This window comes from Furipterus horrens, unplaced genomic scaffold, assembly GCF_987537825.1.
Source record: "Furipterus horrens unplaced genomic scaffold, mFurHor1.1.pri manual_scaffold_6, whole genome shotgun sequence".
In the NCBI taxonomy this organism is placed as follows: domain Eukaryota; kingdom Metazoa; phylum Chordata; class Mammalia; order Chiroptera; family Furipteridae; genus Furipterus; species Furipterus horrens.
Window position 1 is genome coordinate 36654546 of NW_028327176.1, and position 19211 is coordinate 36673756.

The following is a 19211-nucleotide window of genomic DNA, read 5'->3' on the forward strand; positions in this document are numbered from 1 at the left end:
AGTAGGTACAGCAAAGAAAAATAACTAATTCATACTAATATTCAGGATCGCAGGGATTTTTCAACCTAACATTTCTTGTGTTACAATCATTTTCAATATCACTTAATACAGGAAACTAATGAACAACACAAACAAACAAGCAAAACTGAACCAGAGGCATGCAAACAAGGAGCAGACTGACAGTGACCAGGAGGGAGAGGGGAGGTACAGAAGCGGGTAAGAAGGGGAAGGGTCTAGTCAAGGAACTAGTATAAGTGACCCATGGACAACAGAATGGGGATTGAATGTGGGAGGCGGGGATCGGCAGGGTGGGGGGAAGCTATGGGGGAGGGGACAACTAATAGAAAAACATTTTTAAAAACTAGGGAAGTTCATGTTGAGTAATAGAAAATAAATTTACTTTGACTCAGAGAATTACAGCTCTTGAGGATACAGGGGGCACAGAATTAAAAGATCCTGTAACTACTCGTGCTTTATCCCGTATTACACATCAACCCCAAATAGCAATACTAATACCACCACCAACATAATTACCAAGAACAGTTTTTATTTTTTTTAATTTACTTGTGTGTGTGTGTGTGTGACAATGTAGATTACCAAGCAGTTGTAAGAAATAGGAGTAATTCCCCCAGTGGTAACATCTTACAAAACTATAGTACAATATCTCAGCCAGATGATTGACATTGATTCCGTCAGGATACAGACGTTTCCATCACCACAAGGATCCCTCCTGTTGCCCTTTTGGAGCCACACCTGCTTCCCAACCCCACCCCCTTAAACCTCTGGCAACCAGTCTGTTCTCCCTGGCTATAAGCGTATCAATTCAAGAACATATTAGTAGAATCACACATTATATAACATTTTTCACTTAGCATAATTCTCTGGAGATTCATCCAGGTTATTGAGAGTATCAATAGTTGTTCCTTTTTGTTGCTGAGTGTCCGTGGTGTGGTTATACCGGTTTGTTTAACCGTTCACTTACCGAAGGACATCTGAGTAATTTTCAGTTTTTGTCTATTATGAATAGAGCTGCTGTAAATATTTTTATGTGCCGGTCTTTGTGTGAAGGTAAATCTTCGTTTCTCTAGGACAAAAAAATGCCCAGGAGTGCTGGGAAGAATTTTTAAAAGCATTGTTGTATGTGCTCTCTCCATTCTCCCCTCCCCCACTTTTATATCACTTTACTGTATCTACAATGTCTAAGCAAATGGTTTTTACTTTCTTCTCTCCCTCTTAATCCTCATTTAGTCTTAGTTTTACAAATAAGTGTATATTTAATGCTCATCAATCCTTACGTGGGGGTTTCCTAGTTTTGGTTTTCTGAAGCTCATTCTCTTGGTAGTACATTTATGTATATGTTTTAAAATGACTTGCCTCTTGCTAGCCCCAAACCATACTCTTCACCCCCCTTATTTCTGGCTAGTTCTCTAGATCAAGCGCTTCAAGTGAAGTGCTCTTTTGTTACTTTCGGGACTAAATAAAGATTTCCCAAGGGAGAAATAAATGTGAGCTTCAAGGTTTAGACCCAATTTTTAGAGCGCAGGCTGCCCTAGAAAAATGAAAGATTTCAACTTAAAAGGGGGGAGGGGCTGTGAGAAAGAATGTTACATTTGGAGCTTTATGTTTTTTGTAAAAATGCAGCCCCCTTCTGAAAGAAGAAGTTCAGAAAATGGAACTGGAGGGACCTATTCTCTTTAATTAGGGATCAAGATTGTGAGAAACTGATGCTTCTCTTCCAGGATGTTCAGGCTGTTTTCACTCAGGGGGAGGCAGCGCCACCAACCTGAGACCCTTGTGCAGTGTGCTGATTGGGGAGTTAGTGGGTGGAATTCAAGAACCTCATTTCGGCTCTCTTCTCTGCGGGGAGCTTGAAGACGCACTTCCTCAGGAGGGCCCAGATTTATTAAGGCGCCGCTTAGTTGCCTGAGCTGCCTTGGTTGTCCCTTACCCACCTCCCATCAGCTGTTGGGTTGTTTTTGTTAAGGTCCCGTCAGTGTCACAGCAGGAAAGAGGACACCTGGACCCAGAGGAGCTGGAAGGGCCCCCCTGGATCTCCTGCCCAGCCTGCGCCCCCAAAGCCTGTGGCTGCTCCACGGGGAGCCTGTCCTGCTGTGTCCCAGCGTGCACAGCATCACGGAGGGCTGCTACATCAGAACCTCGAGGTTTGGCTGTGGGGATGGGGTTAGTTGCGCAAGTTTACACTTGGCCTTCATTCATCCTTCCAGATGTTTATCGCACTTTGGGGACCTATTGTGTCTGAGAGTGGGAATGGAGGAGCCGGAACATCAGTGGAGTTTCCTGAAACTGATTCTTTAGAGAAGATGGAATTTTTCTCTTACACAAGACCAAAGGGACTTTCTCTGCGGGGTGGGGCATCCTGCATTCCAGAGTTTGGGTGGGACCTGGAACCTTCTGCGCTGAGGCAGGCCTTGGCTCACAGCATTTTCCCTGGAGAATCTGCTGTTTTCAGTCACCATTCCATTGACAGTTTCCCTCTCACAGTGAATTATTTCCCATGTTGCTTTGATGTTGTGAGGGAGGCAGCCTCTCAAGGTTTTAACCTCGCATCCGGCGCCTCTGGTCCCACAGCCTTTGTTAAAAGGGCCGGAAAGTGTCCATCTGAAATGGTGTTTGCTGGGGTTTGCTGGAGTACAGGCCAGCCCTTTCCTGCTGCCATCTGCTACGTGTCTGTCACATCTCTTTACTGTCTTCCCTGGGTGCATGCAATCTACTGACTTCATCCGGCTGACTCAGCCTCTTCTGGGAAAGAGCGTGAGGCTCTCTGCCCAGACTGGTTGGAATCATGGCTCCTTCCCCATCCAGTCAACTAAGTATTCCCTCATCACCTTGGCAAAGCACCTACTTAGTGCCCGCCACGCTGGAAACAGCCCCCGTGGAGCTGACACTGTGCTAGACTCCTCCTGTCTGCTTCATGTGAGCCTGGGTCTAATTTTCTCTAGAAGGAGATGGAAGAAATGAGGTGATGAACGCTGCACTCCATGAATCAGTTCCTTCTCTTCTGTGCCGGGAGGCCCTCTGTATTTTTTCCCTCAAAGTTGTTTTTATTAGTCTTCACAGTTCAATAACAAAAAAGAAATCCACGTCCAAATGGTATAAACAACAGAGTCTGTTGGTTCACACAACTAAAACATGTTGAGGTAGGACAAGTTTAAACGCTGATTTGCTGCAGAAGTTGTCAATCTCATCAGGACTGCAGGCGTGACGCCCCACCCTCCCCCGGTGGTCAGTCTTGGCCTCAGGTTGGCTTCCCTCCAGGTGTTGGCACTGCTCCCTGGTCTAGGAGGAGGGAGAGGGGCCTCTCCTTCCCAAAACAGAACAAAGTCCAAAGTTTCACTCTGAATGGATTAATTTAGGTTTTGCATCCTGGAAGGAACCACATCAATACAAGAGAAATCACCTCTGGTAACAAGGGTGCCTTTGTCCACCCAAAGCACAGGCCGTTGCAGAGTGGACACGGGTGGGTTTGGGCCCCCCAGTGCCCATCACTACGTAAGACTGAGAAAACCATATCAAAGAATAACTACATCAAGGACTAGCTTTTATGCTGAAGCCCTCAGCTCCTGTCTGTATGTTGGGGATGGGGTGGGGGTTCAAATGCTGTATATTTGGCTTGAAAAGCATTGGCCCAAAGAAGGGGCAGGGTTTGAGAAATAGCGGAGGGGGACTTTTCTGAAAGAGCCAATTTTTCTTTGAAAAGAGAGAAGTGGTGGTTCAAGAAGGACCTCCTCTTGGAGTCAGGCTGGAAGCTCTGCATTTTAAAGCACATTTGCTAATAGGTTCAAGGTTGTCCCTGGGGTTTCCTTCCCAGGTGCTGTTTGGGGAGCACCTGGCTTCAGAGAGCAGCTGCAGGTTCATGGGTAGGAAGGGCCTCTAGGCCTGGTCCAACTTGCTGCCCTCTGCAGGGCTCCCTTCTGCAGCCACAGGTCCTATTGTAGGGGTGTGTGGCTTCAGACACTGGTACACTCTGCAGCGAAAGGAGCTCATGCGGGGATGCTATAAATTTATGAATTAACCAAATGTTTGTCTAAGGAATTGGATTTTTTTTCTTTTGAAATAAAGCCCTCCAAGAGGTGCTAATATCTTCCTCTGGGGAAGTCCTGAGTGCCTGAGTCAATGGCCGGAACATTATTTGGCTGAGAGAAAACACGTGTGACCCCTAATGCCCCAGCCCATATGGGAGCAGCTAGCTCCCTCTTCACTCAGCACCCTGATTCTTACAAAGTCTCCATCACTGGCAGGAGGTAAAACTAGCCAGAAGAGTAATGACTTAAAAGACCCAGGGTGTCCCGTGTGCCTGGGCTGGGGCGCTGAGGCAGGGTCCAGGGGAAGCCATTCGCTTGGGTAAACAGGGCTTAGTGGAAGAGGGTGCCACTGGTCTTCGGAAAAGGAGGAGAGCAGGCAGCATGTCTGGCATTCCTCAGTAAGGAGGGGAAAGGATTTAAATTCCATAGAACAGTGTGCAAAGATGAACCTGTCCTGATGTTATTTTTTCAGTTGTGACGCACGACATTTACATCACTTCTCTGTTCCAGTTGCCTCTCGGGCGCAGCCCTGCTGTGGGCACCTGATCACATGGATCCCCATCCTGACTCAGAGCCTCGGGAGCTGGGCCCAGAGGAGGGCCTGTGCGCCACTCCATGGCGGCCCTTGTAGCACTTGGAGCCCAACCAAGAGGAATGCCAGGCCTGCACTGGCTGTGACTGGGCCAGTGTTTGCTGAGCTCTTCCTGTGGCCTCAGGTGCCGCCCTTAGCACTTCATAATGGATAGCTCATCGAATCTCATATGACCCTGTGAAATAGACACGTGTTACAGGGGTTTTGCTCTAGCTGAGGCCAGAAATGTCAGTGCAGGGGACAGGAGACAGGGAGCCAAGCTGGGGCTGCTGGAACTGAGGCCACAGCATCTCAGCATTCTGAAGCTCTGACAAGGTCATCATCCCCATTCAGCTGTGTTATCTTCAGCCTGTAAGAAGCAATGTTTGCCCAGGACTCCACTGGCGCCGGGGCTCTCTGTGTAAGTGGGTGTGTGAGTGTGAACATACCCGTGGGAAAAGGGAAAGAGAGGGCCTTTGGGGAGAAAAGGGGAGCAAAGCTGGATCTGAACATGCCAGAGCGACTGGCTGGCAAGAACCAGCAGTGATTTAGGTATGGGACTCTGCACAACTGGTTTTACGAGTTTCCACCCTTTGTTCTTCTCCAGGTGGAATGACTTTATCTTGCCAATCACAACAGCTAACATTGGGTATAACGTTGTGCCAGGCGGTGTGCTTAGCGCTTGAGTTGCGTTATCTCCCTGAATCTTCATAGTAACTCTGTGAGGTAACGTTGGTTGTCTTGACTGCACAGAGGAGGAGACAAAGACTCAGCGAGTGAAGCACTTTGTGTCTATTGAGACAATCACATGTTCTTTTTCTTTTCTTTTGTTAGAAAACAAATTGAGTCAGTAATATTACATAACCAAGCTTGTATTCCGAATATAAACTCAAACTAGCCTTGATGTATTATTTTGTTTGTTTTTACATTGCTAGATTTGGGTTAGGATTTTTGCAGTCATGTTCGTGAGGGAGACTAGTGTTATTCTCCTGTCTTGTACTGTCCCTTTTATGTGTGTGGTCTCAAGGTTATGATGACTTCATAAAATGAGCCGGGGCGCATTCCGTCAGTTTTGCTTTATGTTATTTCAAGCTTCATTATTAGGTCTATACAAATTTAGAATTTCTGTATCTTTCTGATGAACTAAAGTTTAAAAATATTACCTAAGTCACCTTTTTTTTTCTGTCTAGTAATGATTTTGCCTTAAACTTTATTTTGTCTGATATTAGTTTTATTTAATTTTGCTAGCAAGGAAATTTTACTTGGTCCATGTATATTTTTCCCTCCTCCCCTACCTCAGTCTTTCTATTATTTAATGTTTTAGATGTATCTCCATATACCTAAATTCTCTAAAATTTAGTCTGGTGATCTCTGTTTTTTAATTGGAGAGTTTAATCTCTATACATTTGTTATAGCTACTCATATATTGGATTTATTTCTACCATCTTACTTTTTATCTTTTTTTAAAAAGTCTCTCTACATGGCAAAAGAAACTTGGTGACTAAATGCAATGTATGATCCAGAACAACAGCAAAGCTATGGAGGACATTACTAAGACAATGACGAAATTTGAATATGGAATAAGGATTAGATAATAGGTTTGCATTAATCTTGGATTTTCTGTTTTTAATATTTATATTGTCCTTATGTAGGAGAATGTCCTTGTTCTTAGAAGAAGATGAAAACTCTGGGATACTTAGTGGAGGATTCTTGTGCCTGAGTCTGACTATATCCTATCATCAGAATATTGTCACATTTGCACCTAGTTCATCTTCCATGCGCAGAACAGAGCTGGGTCTTCACCAGGATGGGTTGCAGGCTTGCTTTGTGCCTACTTGCTAATCGACATTTATACGGAAGGCAGAATTCAGTCTAAAGCTTACTTTCATTATAACTTGGTAGTGAGGTTACAAAGGAGGCCATAGTTATTCATGTTGTGGATAAACAGATAATTTTAGATGAGTTTACAACAGCTGTTAAGCCTGTGGTTAGCCAGGGGCATATCTCTCTTGGGGAGATCAGCAGCCCAACAGGAGGTAGGTAGACTGTTACTTTGGGGTATTCTCCAGAATGCCGGTGGGCAGCAGAGGTGGATTTGTCACAAAGCTAAGGACGTTGATGCTTCCTGACCTCTCACTCAGCCCCCTTTCGTGGCCCTACACTAATTTTTGTATTCAACAATTTATGCTCTTTTTTCCTTAAACAATCCCCGTTCCTGCAAATTGTATAAACTTTAGGCCTCAAAAAATCTGCTGGGTAGTTTAGATTTTGCTCACAGAAGGTGAGGTGGGTGAAACCACCCTTTAAGCTCCAAGGTTACTCTACACAAAGCTGGAAATTCCCTCCCTGTTCTGTTTCTGACCCTGGTTTAAGTCCAGCCACATTGCCTATCCCCAGAGGTTCTTCAGTAAGAGAAAGTGATAACATTAAGACAGTCCAAAAATAAAATGTATCATAAAGAGGCCCCAGATGTGAATGTGAACCCCTCTACCATTACAAAGTCTCAGGGGGAAATGAAAGTTTAAAGATTAGACCTATGTGCATGTTCAAATCCAAGACGGCAAAGTACAAAGGAATTCAATCTCCACATCAAACTATCTTGCCCTTCTGAGTTAAAGTTCAAATAAATGAAAGTCTAAAATTGATAAAATCTGTATTTCCACTCACCCCCAATTCCTAATGGCTCTGTCTCAGGTAGAGGCATCTCTAGGCCTGTGCAGAGCTGAGGCCCTTGTGGCAGCTCTAGCCTGGGACATCTCTCCCAGGAGCAGAGGAGGTTCTTTAAGGCACAGACTTGGTGCTCACCAAATTGAGAAAATGCATGCATCTCTAGTCTCTGGATCAGTTTTCTCAGGGGGGGGGGAAATAATTAATTAAAAAAAATATGTGTGTATTTATATGTTTTTAGTGTTGCCAGAGGTCATAGCCCTGGCTGGCGAGGCTCAGTGGATTGAGCGCCAGCCCACAAACCAACAGGTTGCTGGTCCGATTCCTGGTCTGGGCACATGCCTGGGTTGTGGGCCAGGTCCCTGGTTGGGGACCGAAGTTTCTCTCCCGCTCTTTCTCCCTCTCTTCCCCTCTCTCTAAAAATAAATAAAATCTTTAAGGAAAACAAAAGTCTGTTAAATAAAGGAGGGTAGAAGAAACAAGTCTCTTCTTCCTTTATATCGAACCCCAGGTTTGAAACAGTGTTCTGAAAGACAGCAGGTCCTGGGGAGCAGCAGGAATAATCAGGTACAAGGCTGAAAATTCAGAATGGCATGTGCCTCCATTCGATACATTTATTTTGTGTCTAATGGTGCCATGGCCTGTCACACTGTGGTGAACAAGCAAGCAAAGCCCTACCCTGAGTAAATGGGACCTGAGCACCGCAAGTACAATGAGGTCAGAGTTTGCTCACAGCTTGGAGGAAGAACAGATATGCCAGGACAGGTCAATTTGAATTTATTTCTTCCCAGGTAAAAGGGAATGACAGTTCATCCTAATTTTATACCAGAGCAAGCCATAAAGAGAGCAGCCTCTTGCAGAAGAGGGTGGAGTGGGGGAAGGGAGCCACTGGCTCAGATGCACAGAGCAGAGGAGCCGTTAAACACTTGCTTCCTCTCACCTTCCACACACTAAGCTGTGTGGGCCTGAGGGGGCTTCTCCTCAGAGCAGTGGGCCACTGCAGGTCCTGACACTGCTGTCAGGGCAGGGGCCTTATCACACTTCAGTTTTACTTTACTACTGTGAAGAAAAAAAATGACCCTTTTCTGTCCTCCTCCTGCTGCTTCCAAGGGCACAAGGCATTGTTCTTAGTTCTTTACTAGCTGTACTGTATTGCTTTGAAACTCCTAGCATTTCCCTGGCGTTACTCAGTGGAAATTTCCCTGCTGGTGTGTGTACCACTCAAACATTCATCCTCTGCTAAACTGCTACTCCATCCTGACTTTTCATTCACCTGTCTTGACTGAGAAACGGGAGTTTCAAATAAATACAGCTGTTCCTGTGTTACCGTCCTTTCTCTTCACCTTTGTTCAGAGGATGGAGATTTTGTGTTTGGAATTCATTTAGACGCCCATCTGTCCATAGCAAGGCTTTCTCAGTTTTCCCACCCTCTTCCCCTCTTAATAGTCCTCTCAGTGTTTTGATCCCCTGCCCTCCCTGCAGGTCTTCATCAGAGTAGAATGCCCGGCTACCGTCTCCCTTCATCCTTGCAGTCGGGGGCTTGGTCAAGGTGGCTTCTTTCATCAGAGTCAGCTCTGTTGACCACATTGGCTCCTGGGATAAAACAGAGACCCAGAGCCTACTTCCAGGTGTATCTAGAGGAGACTTGAAATGATGAGGACAGAGAAGAACCTTGTTTCTTGGCTGAGATGAAATGAAGGCAATATGGGTATCTCTGTAGCTCACTGAGTGATAAATCTCCATGAAGCCAATTGCTAAGTAACAAGCCACCCCCACACGAAGTAGCTAACTAAACAACAATGTATTATTTCTCATTATTCAGTGGGTTGATTCAGCTGCACTGGGAGGAATTTCTGCTCCATGTTGTGTGCCTGCAGTCATCACATTGTTGCATTCCGTTGGTAGCTTGGTTGAAGCTGGAATGTCCAAATGGCCTCTAGGGTCTCCTTCCACTTGACCTTTCACCCTTCAGAGGTCTAGCTCCAAGATCAAGCATTCCAAGAGGCCACACCCCCATGTTCAAGTGCTTATTAAGCCTCTGCTTGCACCACACTTGCTGATGTCCCATTGGTCAAAGCAAGTTATATGGCCAAGACCACACTCAAGGGCATGAATACCAGGAAGTGTGTTTCATCGGCACCAAAGTAACAGCCACATAATATTTTTCCTCTAATAGTTTGTTGAAAGGATGGGCTTACTTCCTTCTGACAAAGTTTAACTAGTAAGTAAGCAAAACACTAAAATAAGTGCTGGAAATCACACAGGTGAAGTTTATCTAATTTCAAAAAACAGCTCTCAGACATCTCAGAGTGCAGCTGAGTAACGTTGATTACAAAGGCAAAATGTGTAAACTGCAGCATGATTTTAGAAAATATCAGCTTATCCAGCTAATGGGAGACAAGTTTTACTATATTAACAGGTCCTTTTGACTCTCCTTGCCCATGGTTCTTAAGGAGGGTCTCTGTCTGTGGCCCGGAGTGCTCTGTAGTTCCTGCCGTCAGGCCGAAGCAGGGAGATGCTGAATGTGGGTGGATGTACAGTGCCAACCTCATTGCTACCAAAGGACTTGAGTCTCATTGACAGTAAGTAGACTGAAAAGAGAAATGATTCCACCAAAAGCAAAGCATTCAAATTCAAAAGACAACTATGTGTAGAGGATAAATAATTCATTAGCTGAGGGGTGCTAGCAAGAAAATTGGGATTTTGTAGATACATTGAACAATTAAGAAGGAAAAACAAAACAGACCAACCAAATCAACAGACTAACTGAATCTTGACCAGCTAGCTGGGAGCAGGCAGATTAGTTGTTAATATGGAAAATTATTTTGATAATTAAAAAATTAATGACCGTGGAAAGGATGTTGAAAGAACTGCTTCAACCCTAAGATAATTGACAATATGAAGAAGGAAAGGCAGATGAGGATAGTAGTAAAATAAAACCAGTATCTCCTGCAAATACAAGTAGGTTTACTTGCTCATTAAGGTCATATTATTGGGCAAATGGTGCATATTTTATTCCTTTTTTTTCTCTAATAATTAAGGTAAATGCTGAAATAGAAACATCATTTGCGGCATGCAAAAATCACTTGAGGAGAAGAAGTAGGTGGTAAAAATGTGGCCTTCTGCATAAATTTGCTTTATGTAATTTTCAGTTAAAGCAAAAACTATAAAGATTCTAAATCGCAATTAAACAGAATAGAGTAATTCATCAATCATATTATTTAATTGCATCAAAAAAAAACCCTGAACAATTTGACATTTTAGCAATGAGTCAAAGATATGCTGATTATTACATTGTTCAGCCCCAAAAGTATTTTTTTTCTCTTGCCTAGAATTGGCCAATACAAGGAACCACGCTTCTTTCTAAATACATGTTTAGTAAGTGGTGGAGGTGAGATTTAAGCCAAGTAATCTGACTGCAGATCCAATATCCTACTAATTTCAGAGCTGTATTAAAACAAGGGCTAGGGGTGAATGCTATGGAGTTATCATAGCAACAGAAGAAAGGAACCTGAAGAGTGGTTTATGTACTCAGCCCAATATCTATCTGCTACCCCAATTTTCTTTCTATTCAAATCCTTTTTTATTTTATTGCTACTTGTACAAGACAAACCAGCTATCCAAATAGTCCATCCTTTAAGCTAACAAGAGACTAGAAAATTCTAGCCCTCTAAATATTATTTATTTGTACGTGACTTCTTGTGGATTAAGTAAGGAAATAATTTATGTATTTTCCATTTAATTTAAATAGCACAGGTTTGTCTCTTGGGACTGGAGATCCCTGTTTTAAAGACACAGTTCTATGTCGCCATCTGGCGAAAAAGAAATAAAAATCTCCCTTATCTTGGGCTCTCAATTTTTAGCTCCTTCACTAGTCAACCAAACTATTTATTATGTACAAAGAGATAAATGCAGAATTAAAAACAAAGTTTGTAGTGTACTTTAAAACATCCCAATATTTCTAAAGGACCTAAAAACTAGACTGATTTGGTGGGGACTGACTGTGGGAGAAGGGGTGGGCAGTGTGTGGGGAAGCAATAGGGAAAAAAGCAGGACAACTGTAATAGAGAAACAAACAAAAATTTTTAGTGGGGGAAAAAATATGAAAGCAAAATAAATTAATAAATAAGCCAGCAAATCCCCCCCCCCAAAAAAAACCTCACATGTAGGAAAGTGAACAAAATAAAATGTTAAGTATAGAAATGCAGTTTTAGTGAATATTAGAAGGACAAGGATTTTCTCCCTACCTGATCCCTACCTGATATTTTTCTCCCTACCTGATCCCTCCAGAATTTGGCATTCTAAATTAAGTAAATAATGACATAAGGTTTTTGCATAAAACTAACTTACTGTTAGTTAGTTATTAGTTATTGTTGACCAAGACTTTGATTGGAATGTTATGCCTAAAGGAGGCATGCTTGGGCTCTGGTTGTTACCAAAAAGCCCTGAGGAACTGGGATTGACTTCTGAAGTTAATAAAAGCCCATGAGAAAAAAGTCTTGGTACCTTGGTTGGTTGTGCGGTTCATGGCAATCCTTCTAGGCAAGGAACGAAGGTTACTTTCCTGAAAGATGGCTAGAAGGGACCTTAAGGCACGATGGAAAACCCAAAGGACTTGGAAAAAAACAGACTTTGCAGGCAAGGCTGAATGGCAGGTATGTGGCTCAGCTTTTGTGCCCTGAAGGGCAGACTGAAGGTCACCCTAAATGTTCCTTGTGAAAGTTCCAGCAAGGCAGATGTAAAGATCATATGTGATCATTTGCTGCTCTTGTTTTGTTTATGCAAATGAACAGGATAATTAAAACTGGACTTAATGCAGTCTTTTTAATGACAAGGGGGGTAATCGTAAGGAGAAAAATCGCAATTCAAGGAAAATCACAATGCTCAGTGGTAGACTATAAAGTAGTGCAGCTAACTACGTATCTTTAAAGTTTATTTTCATTTGAAAGTTAAACTAGGTCTGCGGCATCATCAAAGATGCTTAATTTACAGGCAAGAAGAATGTCAAGTGCCTTGCAACTAGATGTCTTTCCAATAAGACAGTCTTGTAGATTTAGAGACTGGTTTGTGGGTTATGTTGCATAAATTAACATGAGTATTCTGTTTTCATAGGGCAGAAGCCTATGATCTCATTACCTGAGTGATTTTCTGTACGTATAGGCCTCACTTAATCCTGTTTGCATCAATGCCTCCTGAGACTCAACAGTCTGGCTGAACTAAGTGGCTGGAATACAACAAGGATGCCAGCCTGTTGAACCAAGCATGCCGTTGTCTGGGGACAGCCAACTGACCTGGGGTCTTCAAGATTCTTCCCCATGTGGAAGGGCCACCCTCCCCTCCACAGCCCCACTCTTATTAGGGATTTCTGGACCCAAGGGTAGGTAGAACGATGACCATGTCCAGCTTGAAGTAGCCAGAGGAGCATGAGACCTTCTCCCATTGTCCTTTATAAGATTATAAAGGGTCTTAAGTCTGAGAGGGGGAAATTGTTACAGAGTGGGAGTCCCCCCCCCCAATAAATAAATAAATAAATTTTAAAAAATTCAAATTAAAACTAGACCCCAGTTTAGAGAAAGAGGCGTACCTATGATTCTTACATTTTAAAGGAAAATTTGGGTTCTTCATCAGGTTTTAATGTATTGAACTTTTTTTTTTTAAATATACCTGTAAGCACAGACCTTACTTTCTAAAGCTTTATGTTCAAGGAGGAAAGGACAAACTGCTTCTTTCTCAGGTTATTTTTGTTGGTGTGGAACCTCCTCTCTGCCTTTAGAACATACTTAGCTCTTTGCTGGCAATACCCTGTCAATCATGGTCACTCTCTGTCCCCAGTAAACAGCAAGGTTTCTGGCTCATCATAGATACTCAATAAACACTTGTCAAGTGAATGTTTTCCTTCTTGTGTTCTATAACTAATCAACTTTTGCTCTATAACTGTGCAGATAACCTAGATAAACCAAAAATTCTAGTCAGGCCCACCCAGCTTGTTTTATCAGTGCATGAGATGAGATTTCTCCAAAGCAAGTCAATCTCCAGCATAAAAAAAAAAAAAACTCCCTTGATTTTCACAGGGTCTAAAATTCTATTATGAACAACTCACCTCTTTGAGTGTTATCCTGTAAGAATATCCTATTATGCCCTGACCAGTATAGTTCATTTGGGTGGACATGGTCCTGTGGGTTCGATTCCTGGTCAGGGCACATGTCTGGGTTGCAGGTTTGGTCCACGGTCAGGGTGCATACAAGAAGCAACCATTAGTGTTTCTCTCTCATAACTGATCGATGTTTCTCTCCCTTTCTTTCTCCCTCTCTTCCCCTCTCTCTAAAAACAAATAAATAAAATCTTTTTTAAAAATCCTGTTAAAATGTTTACACTACCTAGGAAAATTAACATCTTATGTGCTCTTAAGTCTAAGTTTGACTGGGTCAAGGGCAGCCTAAACCCTTGGGTGGTACAGGGATCTTGGAAGGTGATTGGTTGAGGTCTCAGAGGAAATGACTAGAATTACTATTTATGGCATCTTTTAACATTTTAATAGGATATTCTTTTTTTTTAAATCATTTGTTTGGTCTAACCTCTTCACTTTAGAGCTGAGTAAAATGAGACCTGAAGAGTTGAGTGCCTTGTTCAAAGCCATGCAGAGAGTGATCAGGGCTAGGACCCAGGCGTGGATTTCATTCCCTGGGCCACTGGCTCCATGGTTCTGTCCTCTGTTCAGATTGTTCACCTTTTGCCAATGGAATTGAAAACCTCACTACTAACAAAGGGTGGGTATTTGCGGGTACCAGGGCAACATATTCATTTTATTCTTTGGGTCCTTAGGGATATCCTTGGGAATGTATAGTTGAGCTTCCATGTTTTAAAAGCAATGTGGTTTTAATTGGCATTTCTCTTATTTTCAGCTTTCTTTTTTCATATGATTAGGGCCAATTTTATTTCATCTTATGTGAACTGCCTATTCATATTTTTCCATAGAGTTAGTGGTCTTATTTTTATTAGAAGAAGCTATATATTAGAGATATTTATCCTATGTGATATTGATTACAAATATTTTTCTCAGTGAATCATTTTTGTTTTCACTTTCTTATATTGTCTGCCTTGCAAAATATTTATAATTTTTTTGGTTATTGAATGTATTGATTTGTGCCTATATTCCTTGTGTTTTTTGCATCAGACTTATGTTTTTCTAGGTTGTAAGTAAATTAGCTCATGGTTTTTTTTGTGTGTGTGTGCTTGATGATTTTACTTTTACATTTATACTTCTGACCCATTTGAAATTTATTCAGGTGTTAGGTATAAGAAGTGAATCAAATTCTCTCTTCTTTAGAGCAGAGTTTAAAATTCAGGATTTTATAAAAGAACAAGGGGATCTGTTCACAGTGTCTGGACTCACATTTTCTGGTGTGATCAAAGTAAAAGAGTGAAAGACGACAGTGGGGTTCTGCTCCTCACTTTCAGCTTGACCTCCTGAAGAACTGAGGCTAACACCCAGCCTCAAGGCCACGAGAATGGCCATGCCCTGGTCTCCTAATGTACTGGTCACCATCTTGTCAGAAGGGCTTTTACCCTGTGCAACTCCATGCTGAGGAACTTCCCTGAGGATTTCTTAGTTTTCATATTTTTACACGTTGATGCTAAATTCATGTTTAGTGTGGAATATCTGTCAATTGATCTTTGCAGAGGGCTTTCCCTACCTCCCTGTCATAGTCATTACTCTGAAAAGTGGTTTGGCCTCTGCGTGGACCTTTAGAAATCTCTAACCCGACTGCTTGTTCATCAATGTTCTCTTGGCAGGCTATGTTCTCTGGTCAGTGGGGGAAAAGAAAGACTTATTTTACTACCTTTTGTGAGAAAAGTCACTTTCTTTTAAAAAAAAATTATTTTATTTATTTTAGAGAGAAGGGAATGGAGGGGGAAAGAGAGGGAGGAAAATATCAATATGTGGTTTCTTCTCACACGCTCCCAACTGGGGACCTGGCCTGCAACCCAGGCATGTGTCCTGACTGGGATTCAAAATGGTGACCCTTTGGGTTACAGGCTGACACTCAATCCACTGAGCCACATCAGCCAGGGAAAAGCTACTTTCTTATAGCAGTAACAATGATAGTAATAGTTACATGTGTTGAATGCTTGCTATATAGAAGGCACCTTACCCCTCACACCCATGGGGGCAGGGCAAGAATACTAAAGGAAGTCATTCTATATGTCTACATACTTAAAAGTTAGATATCAAGCAAACTATCTATTAAATACTGTTTTTTCCTTTTTCCTTGCCAAATATACTATCATAAAAACCTGGAAGAACAGATTCAAATGTAGAATTTTTAGATTCCCTTGAGTTCCATGCCAGAAGGTGTCAGTGTGAGAAGTGCCCCACCTGCCTCCCCGCCTCAAGGCTGCCTCCCTTTCCTCCCACCTCCTACTATGTCCACAACATGAGGGGCCTTGTGCACAAGTTTGTGGGCATTCAGCCCATATATCCAACTACATGCCTTCCCATTCCACAAATGCTGTCCCTTCAGGTCATCCTCAAACCTAGGAGAGCACATTTCAGCAAGCAGCCAGAAGACAGCCAGGGCTATTTGTTCAGGTAATACGAGGGTCTCAGATACCTAGACTATGGCCTAAAAAGGAGGGTGGAGGGATGGGTTCTGGGTGGGCATGTCTCCCTGACCTTGCAAAATCTTCGCTCCATAAGAAAAATGAAAATCCATATGGGGTCCTGGGTTACTTTATATGTATTTAACTTATTCAGTCTTTACAACAAGTCTATAAAACAGGTACCATTTGACGTATGAGGATAATGAGGCTTAGGGAGATTAGATAACCTGCCCAAGGCCAAAAGACTACTGAGTGACAGAGTAAGGATTAGTGTGGGCAGTCTGGCTCCAGAACCTTGCCTTCTGAACTGAAACGATTTCCCCATCACACCATTCCATGATATTTCCTGGGCAGCACCATGAACCGCCCCCTACAGCAGAGCACAGAAACGATCTGTTTGACTATACAAACATTCAATAAAATTGTTGTTACAGACTCTTCATTCTTGGCATCACCTGAGCCTCCTGTAGTAGTAAAATTAAGGAATCTCTAAGATATTTCCACTCTAGAATTTTGTGATTCTTAGATGATTACAATTTCCTAAGCTTGAACAATGCTTTAGAAAGTATATCTAAAGGTAACACAAAACTATTGAAAATGAATAATAAGTAGTAATAATACTTTTTAAGTTATTATTATTACATGAACCTACCAGTGAGATTGCTGCACATCTTTAATGTTTTAAAACATAAATTTACACCTTCTATAGGAACCTCTCATTCCTCTCATTAGGAAACATTTTAGAGAAGGCACATTAACCTGTCTGTAGGGTCCACTTAAAGGAAGAATATGTAATGATGATAGATTTTAATGATCCAGACCTAACAACTAGATGTTACCCCTATTATAATCAACCTAAAGCATTTATAATGTACCAAAAGTATAGCACATGTTATAAGCTATGTGACTAATTTTTCATATTCTCCAAGATTAGAGGCCTCATTCAAGAGTTCTAATAGGGGCTTTATTATAAAGCCACATTATGACAGAATTATTACCAGGAGCAGAAAATTATTACCAGGGCTAATGTTTGGATTAAGAAATATCAAATGACGTGCTAAGTTGGAGATGTCTGTACATTGCAAGTCAGTCTTCAGGTAAACTAGACCTTACATAGAGTCACAGTGAGTTACATTTGAAAGACACTCTCTGGGCATATAGAAGTGTTTTTTAGAATGAGTCCTCTTCAGACATGGGTTAAAGAGATCTTCTCACTTGTCTGACCTGGTTATTTTATCTTGATTGAATAGAGAATATAGAGGAATTCTATCTTCAATTAAAAAATCATGGCAGCTTTTCATTGTTTTGATCTTCTCTTAGACTGTGGTGTCTAATACAGCTCAGTAGATAGAACCTCTTTATTCTTTGTTTAAAATGTTTGAAAAGAGATGAGGAAAAAACTTTAAAAGTTCTTTTCTCCATAATCACTGATAATTGCCCATTCCCTTTAGCCTTAGTGTTTTATATCTTCCACTGTGACTGGTATAGTTTACCTGAAATGTTTAATATTGCTATAAAAACATTAGACTTAGGATAACTTCTGTATGATAGATTAAAACCATAAAATCTAACTTAAAACTCAATCTTTCCCTCTATGAATAAGAAATAATTTCTGCTCTAGAAATGACTGGAAGATAAGAAATCAAATAGAAAGAAACGATTAGTATGTATAATACATAAAAAATCAAGTAAAATGAATCACTTTGTTTTTATTTTAAATGACCTTATTTATTGAGATAAAATTTACATACTATAAATTCACCAATTTTTATTATCATCTCTTCTTTTTTATTAAATTTATTGGGGTGACATTGGTTAATAAGATTATATAGGTTTCAAGTGTACATTTCTATGATACATGCTCTTATTGTTTCATAATGTTCCTACCACCCAAAGTCAAATCATCTCCCATCACAATATATTTAGCCCCCTTTGCTAACCCCTCACTCCCATTCCCTCTGGTTAAATTCACACATTTTCAAAGTATACAGTTCAATGGTTTTTAGTTTACTCAGAGTTGTGCAACCATCATCACAATCTAATTTTAGAACATTTTATCACCCCCACCCAAAAAGTTCCATATCCGTTAGTAGTCACTCATATTTCCCCCATCTCTAGAAAACCACTAATCTACTATCTATATAAATTTGCTTCTGAACATTCCATCTGGAAATGGAGTCATACAATATGTGTTTTTTTGTGTGTGACTGTCTTCTTCCATCTAGAATAATATTTCCAAAGTTCTAAGTTGTAGCTGCTATCAGTAAGTACTTCATTTCTTATCATTCAAGAATAAAATTCTATTATATGGAGGTTATATTAATCAATTGATGGACATTCAAATTATTTTCACTTTTTGGCTATTATAAGTAATGCTGTGAACATTTATGTACAAGTTTTGTGTGCATGTATGTTATTCTCTTGGGTGCATATCTAGAAGTGGAATTGTTAGGTCATGTGGTAACTCTGTGTTTAACTTTTTGAGGGAACTGCCAGATTGTTTTCCAAAGCATCTACCTCTTAAATACGCACCTCAGTGTATGAGGGTTCCACTTTCACCACATTCTCTCTAATGCTTGTCATTGTCTTTTTGATTATAGCCACTCCATGGAGTGTGAAGTGGTATCACATTGTGGTTTTGATTTGTACTTCCATGGTGGCTGGTAATGTTGAACATCTTCTCATGTACTATTTGTAAAGTCTCTTACTTGACTAAAAATATGAATTCTAACCCCATTAATTGATAGCTGCTGAAATATCATGGTCAGTTTTTAGTAGTTAAGTGGTATTTAAGGTGTGATGCTAATGAGAGAAAGGCTACAGGGTCTAGCTCTAAATAAATTGGTTAGCTTTTATAGAGAAAATAGTGGTTTAACAGCTAAATTCATATGCCTAACTCTGTTCAGTGATCTGACAGGCTCTTGATCTTGCCAGCTAAATGGGATATGGATGAATCATCCAAAGGGTATGTCTTAATGACACCAAATATCTCAATAAAAATTCAATGTATCATCAGTATATATGTTTAGGGGCAATGATTTATTGTTTTAATAAAATGCCCATTTCAAACATGTTGAACCATTGAAAAGATACAAATAATAAAGCAACAAGTCATTCTAAACTTCACTGCTCCAGAATCAATCAGGTTATATGTTGGAGATATTATAGTATCTCCATGCAGATACAGTTAGATGCATGGACAAATGGTTGAAAGGATAGAAATAATTTCATGAAAATGACATATTATACAGCTTTTTTTAAATGAAAAAGGTTTCAACTAATTTTACTTGCATTAACAAAAAAAAAAAGAAAAAATAAGTGAAACTAAA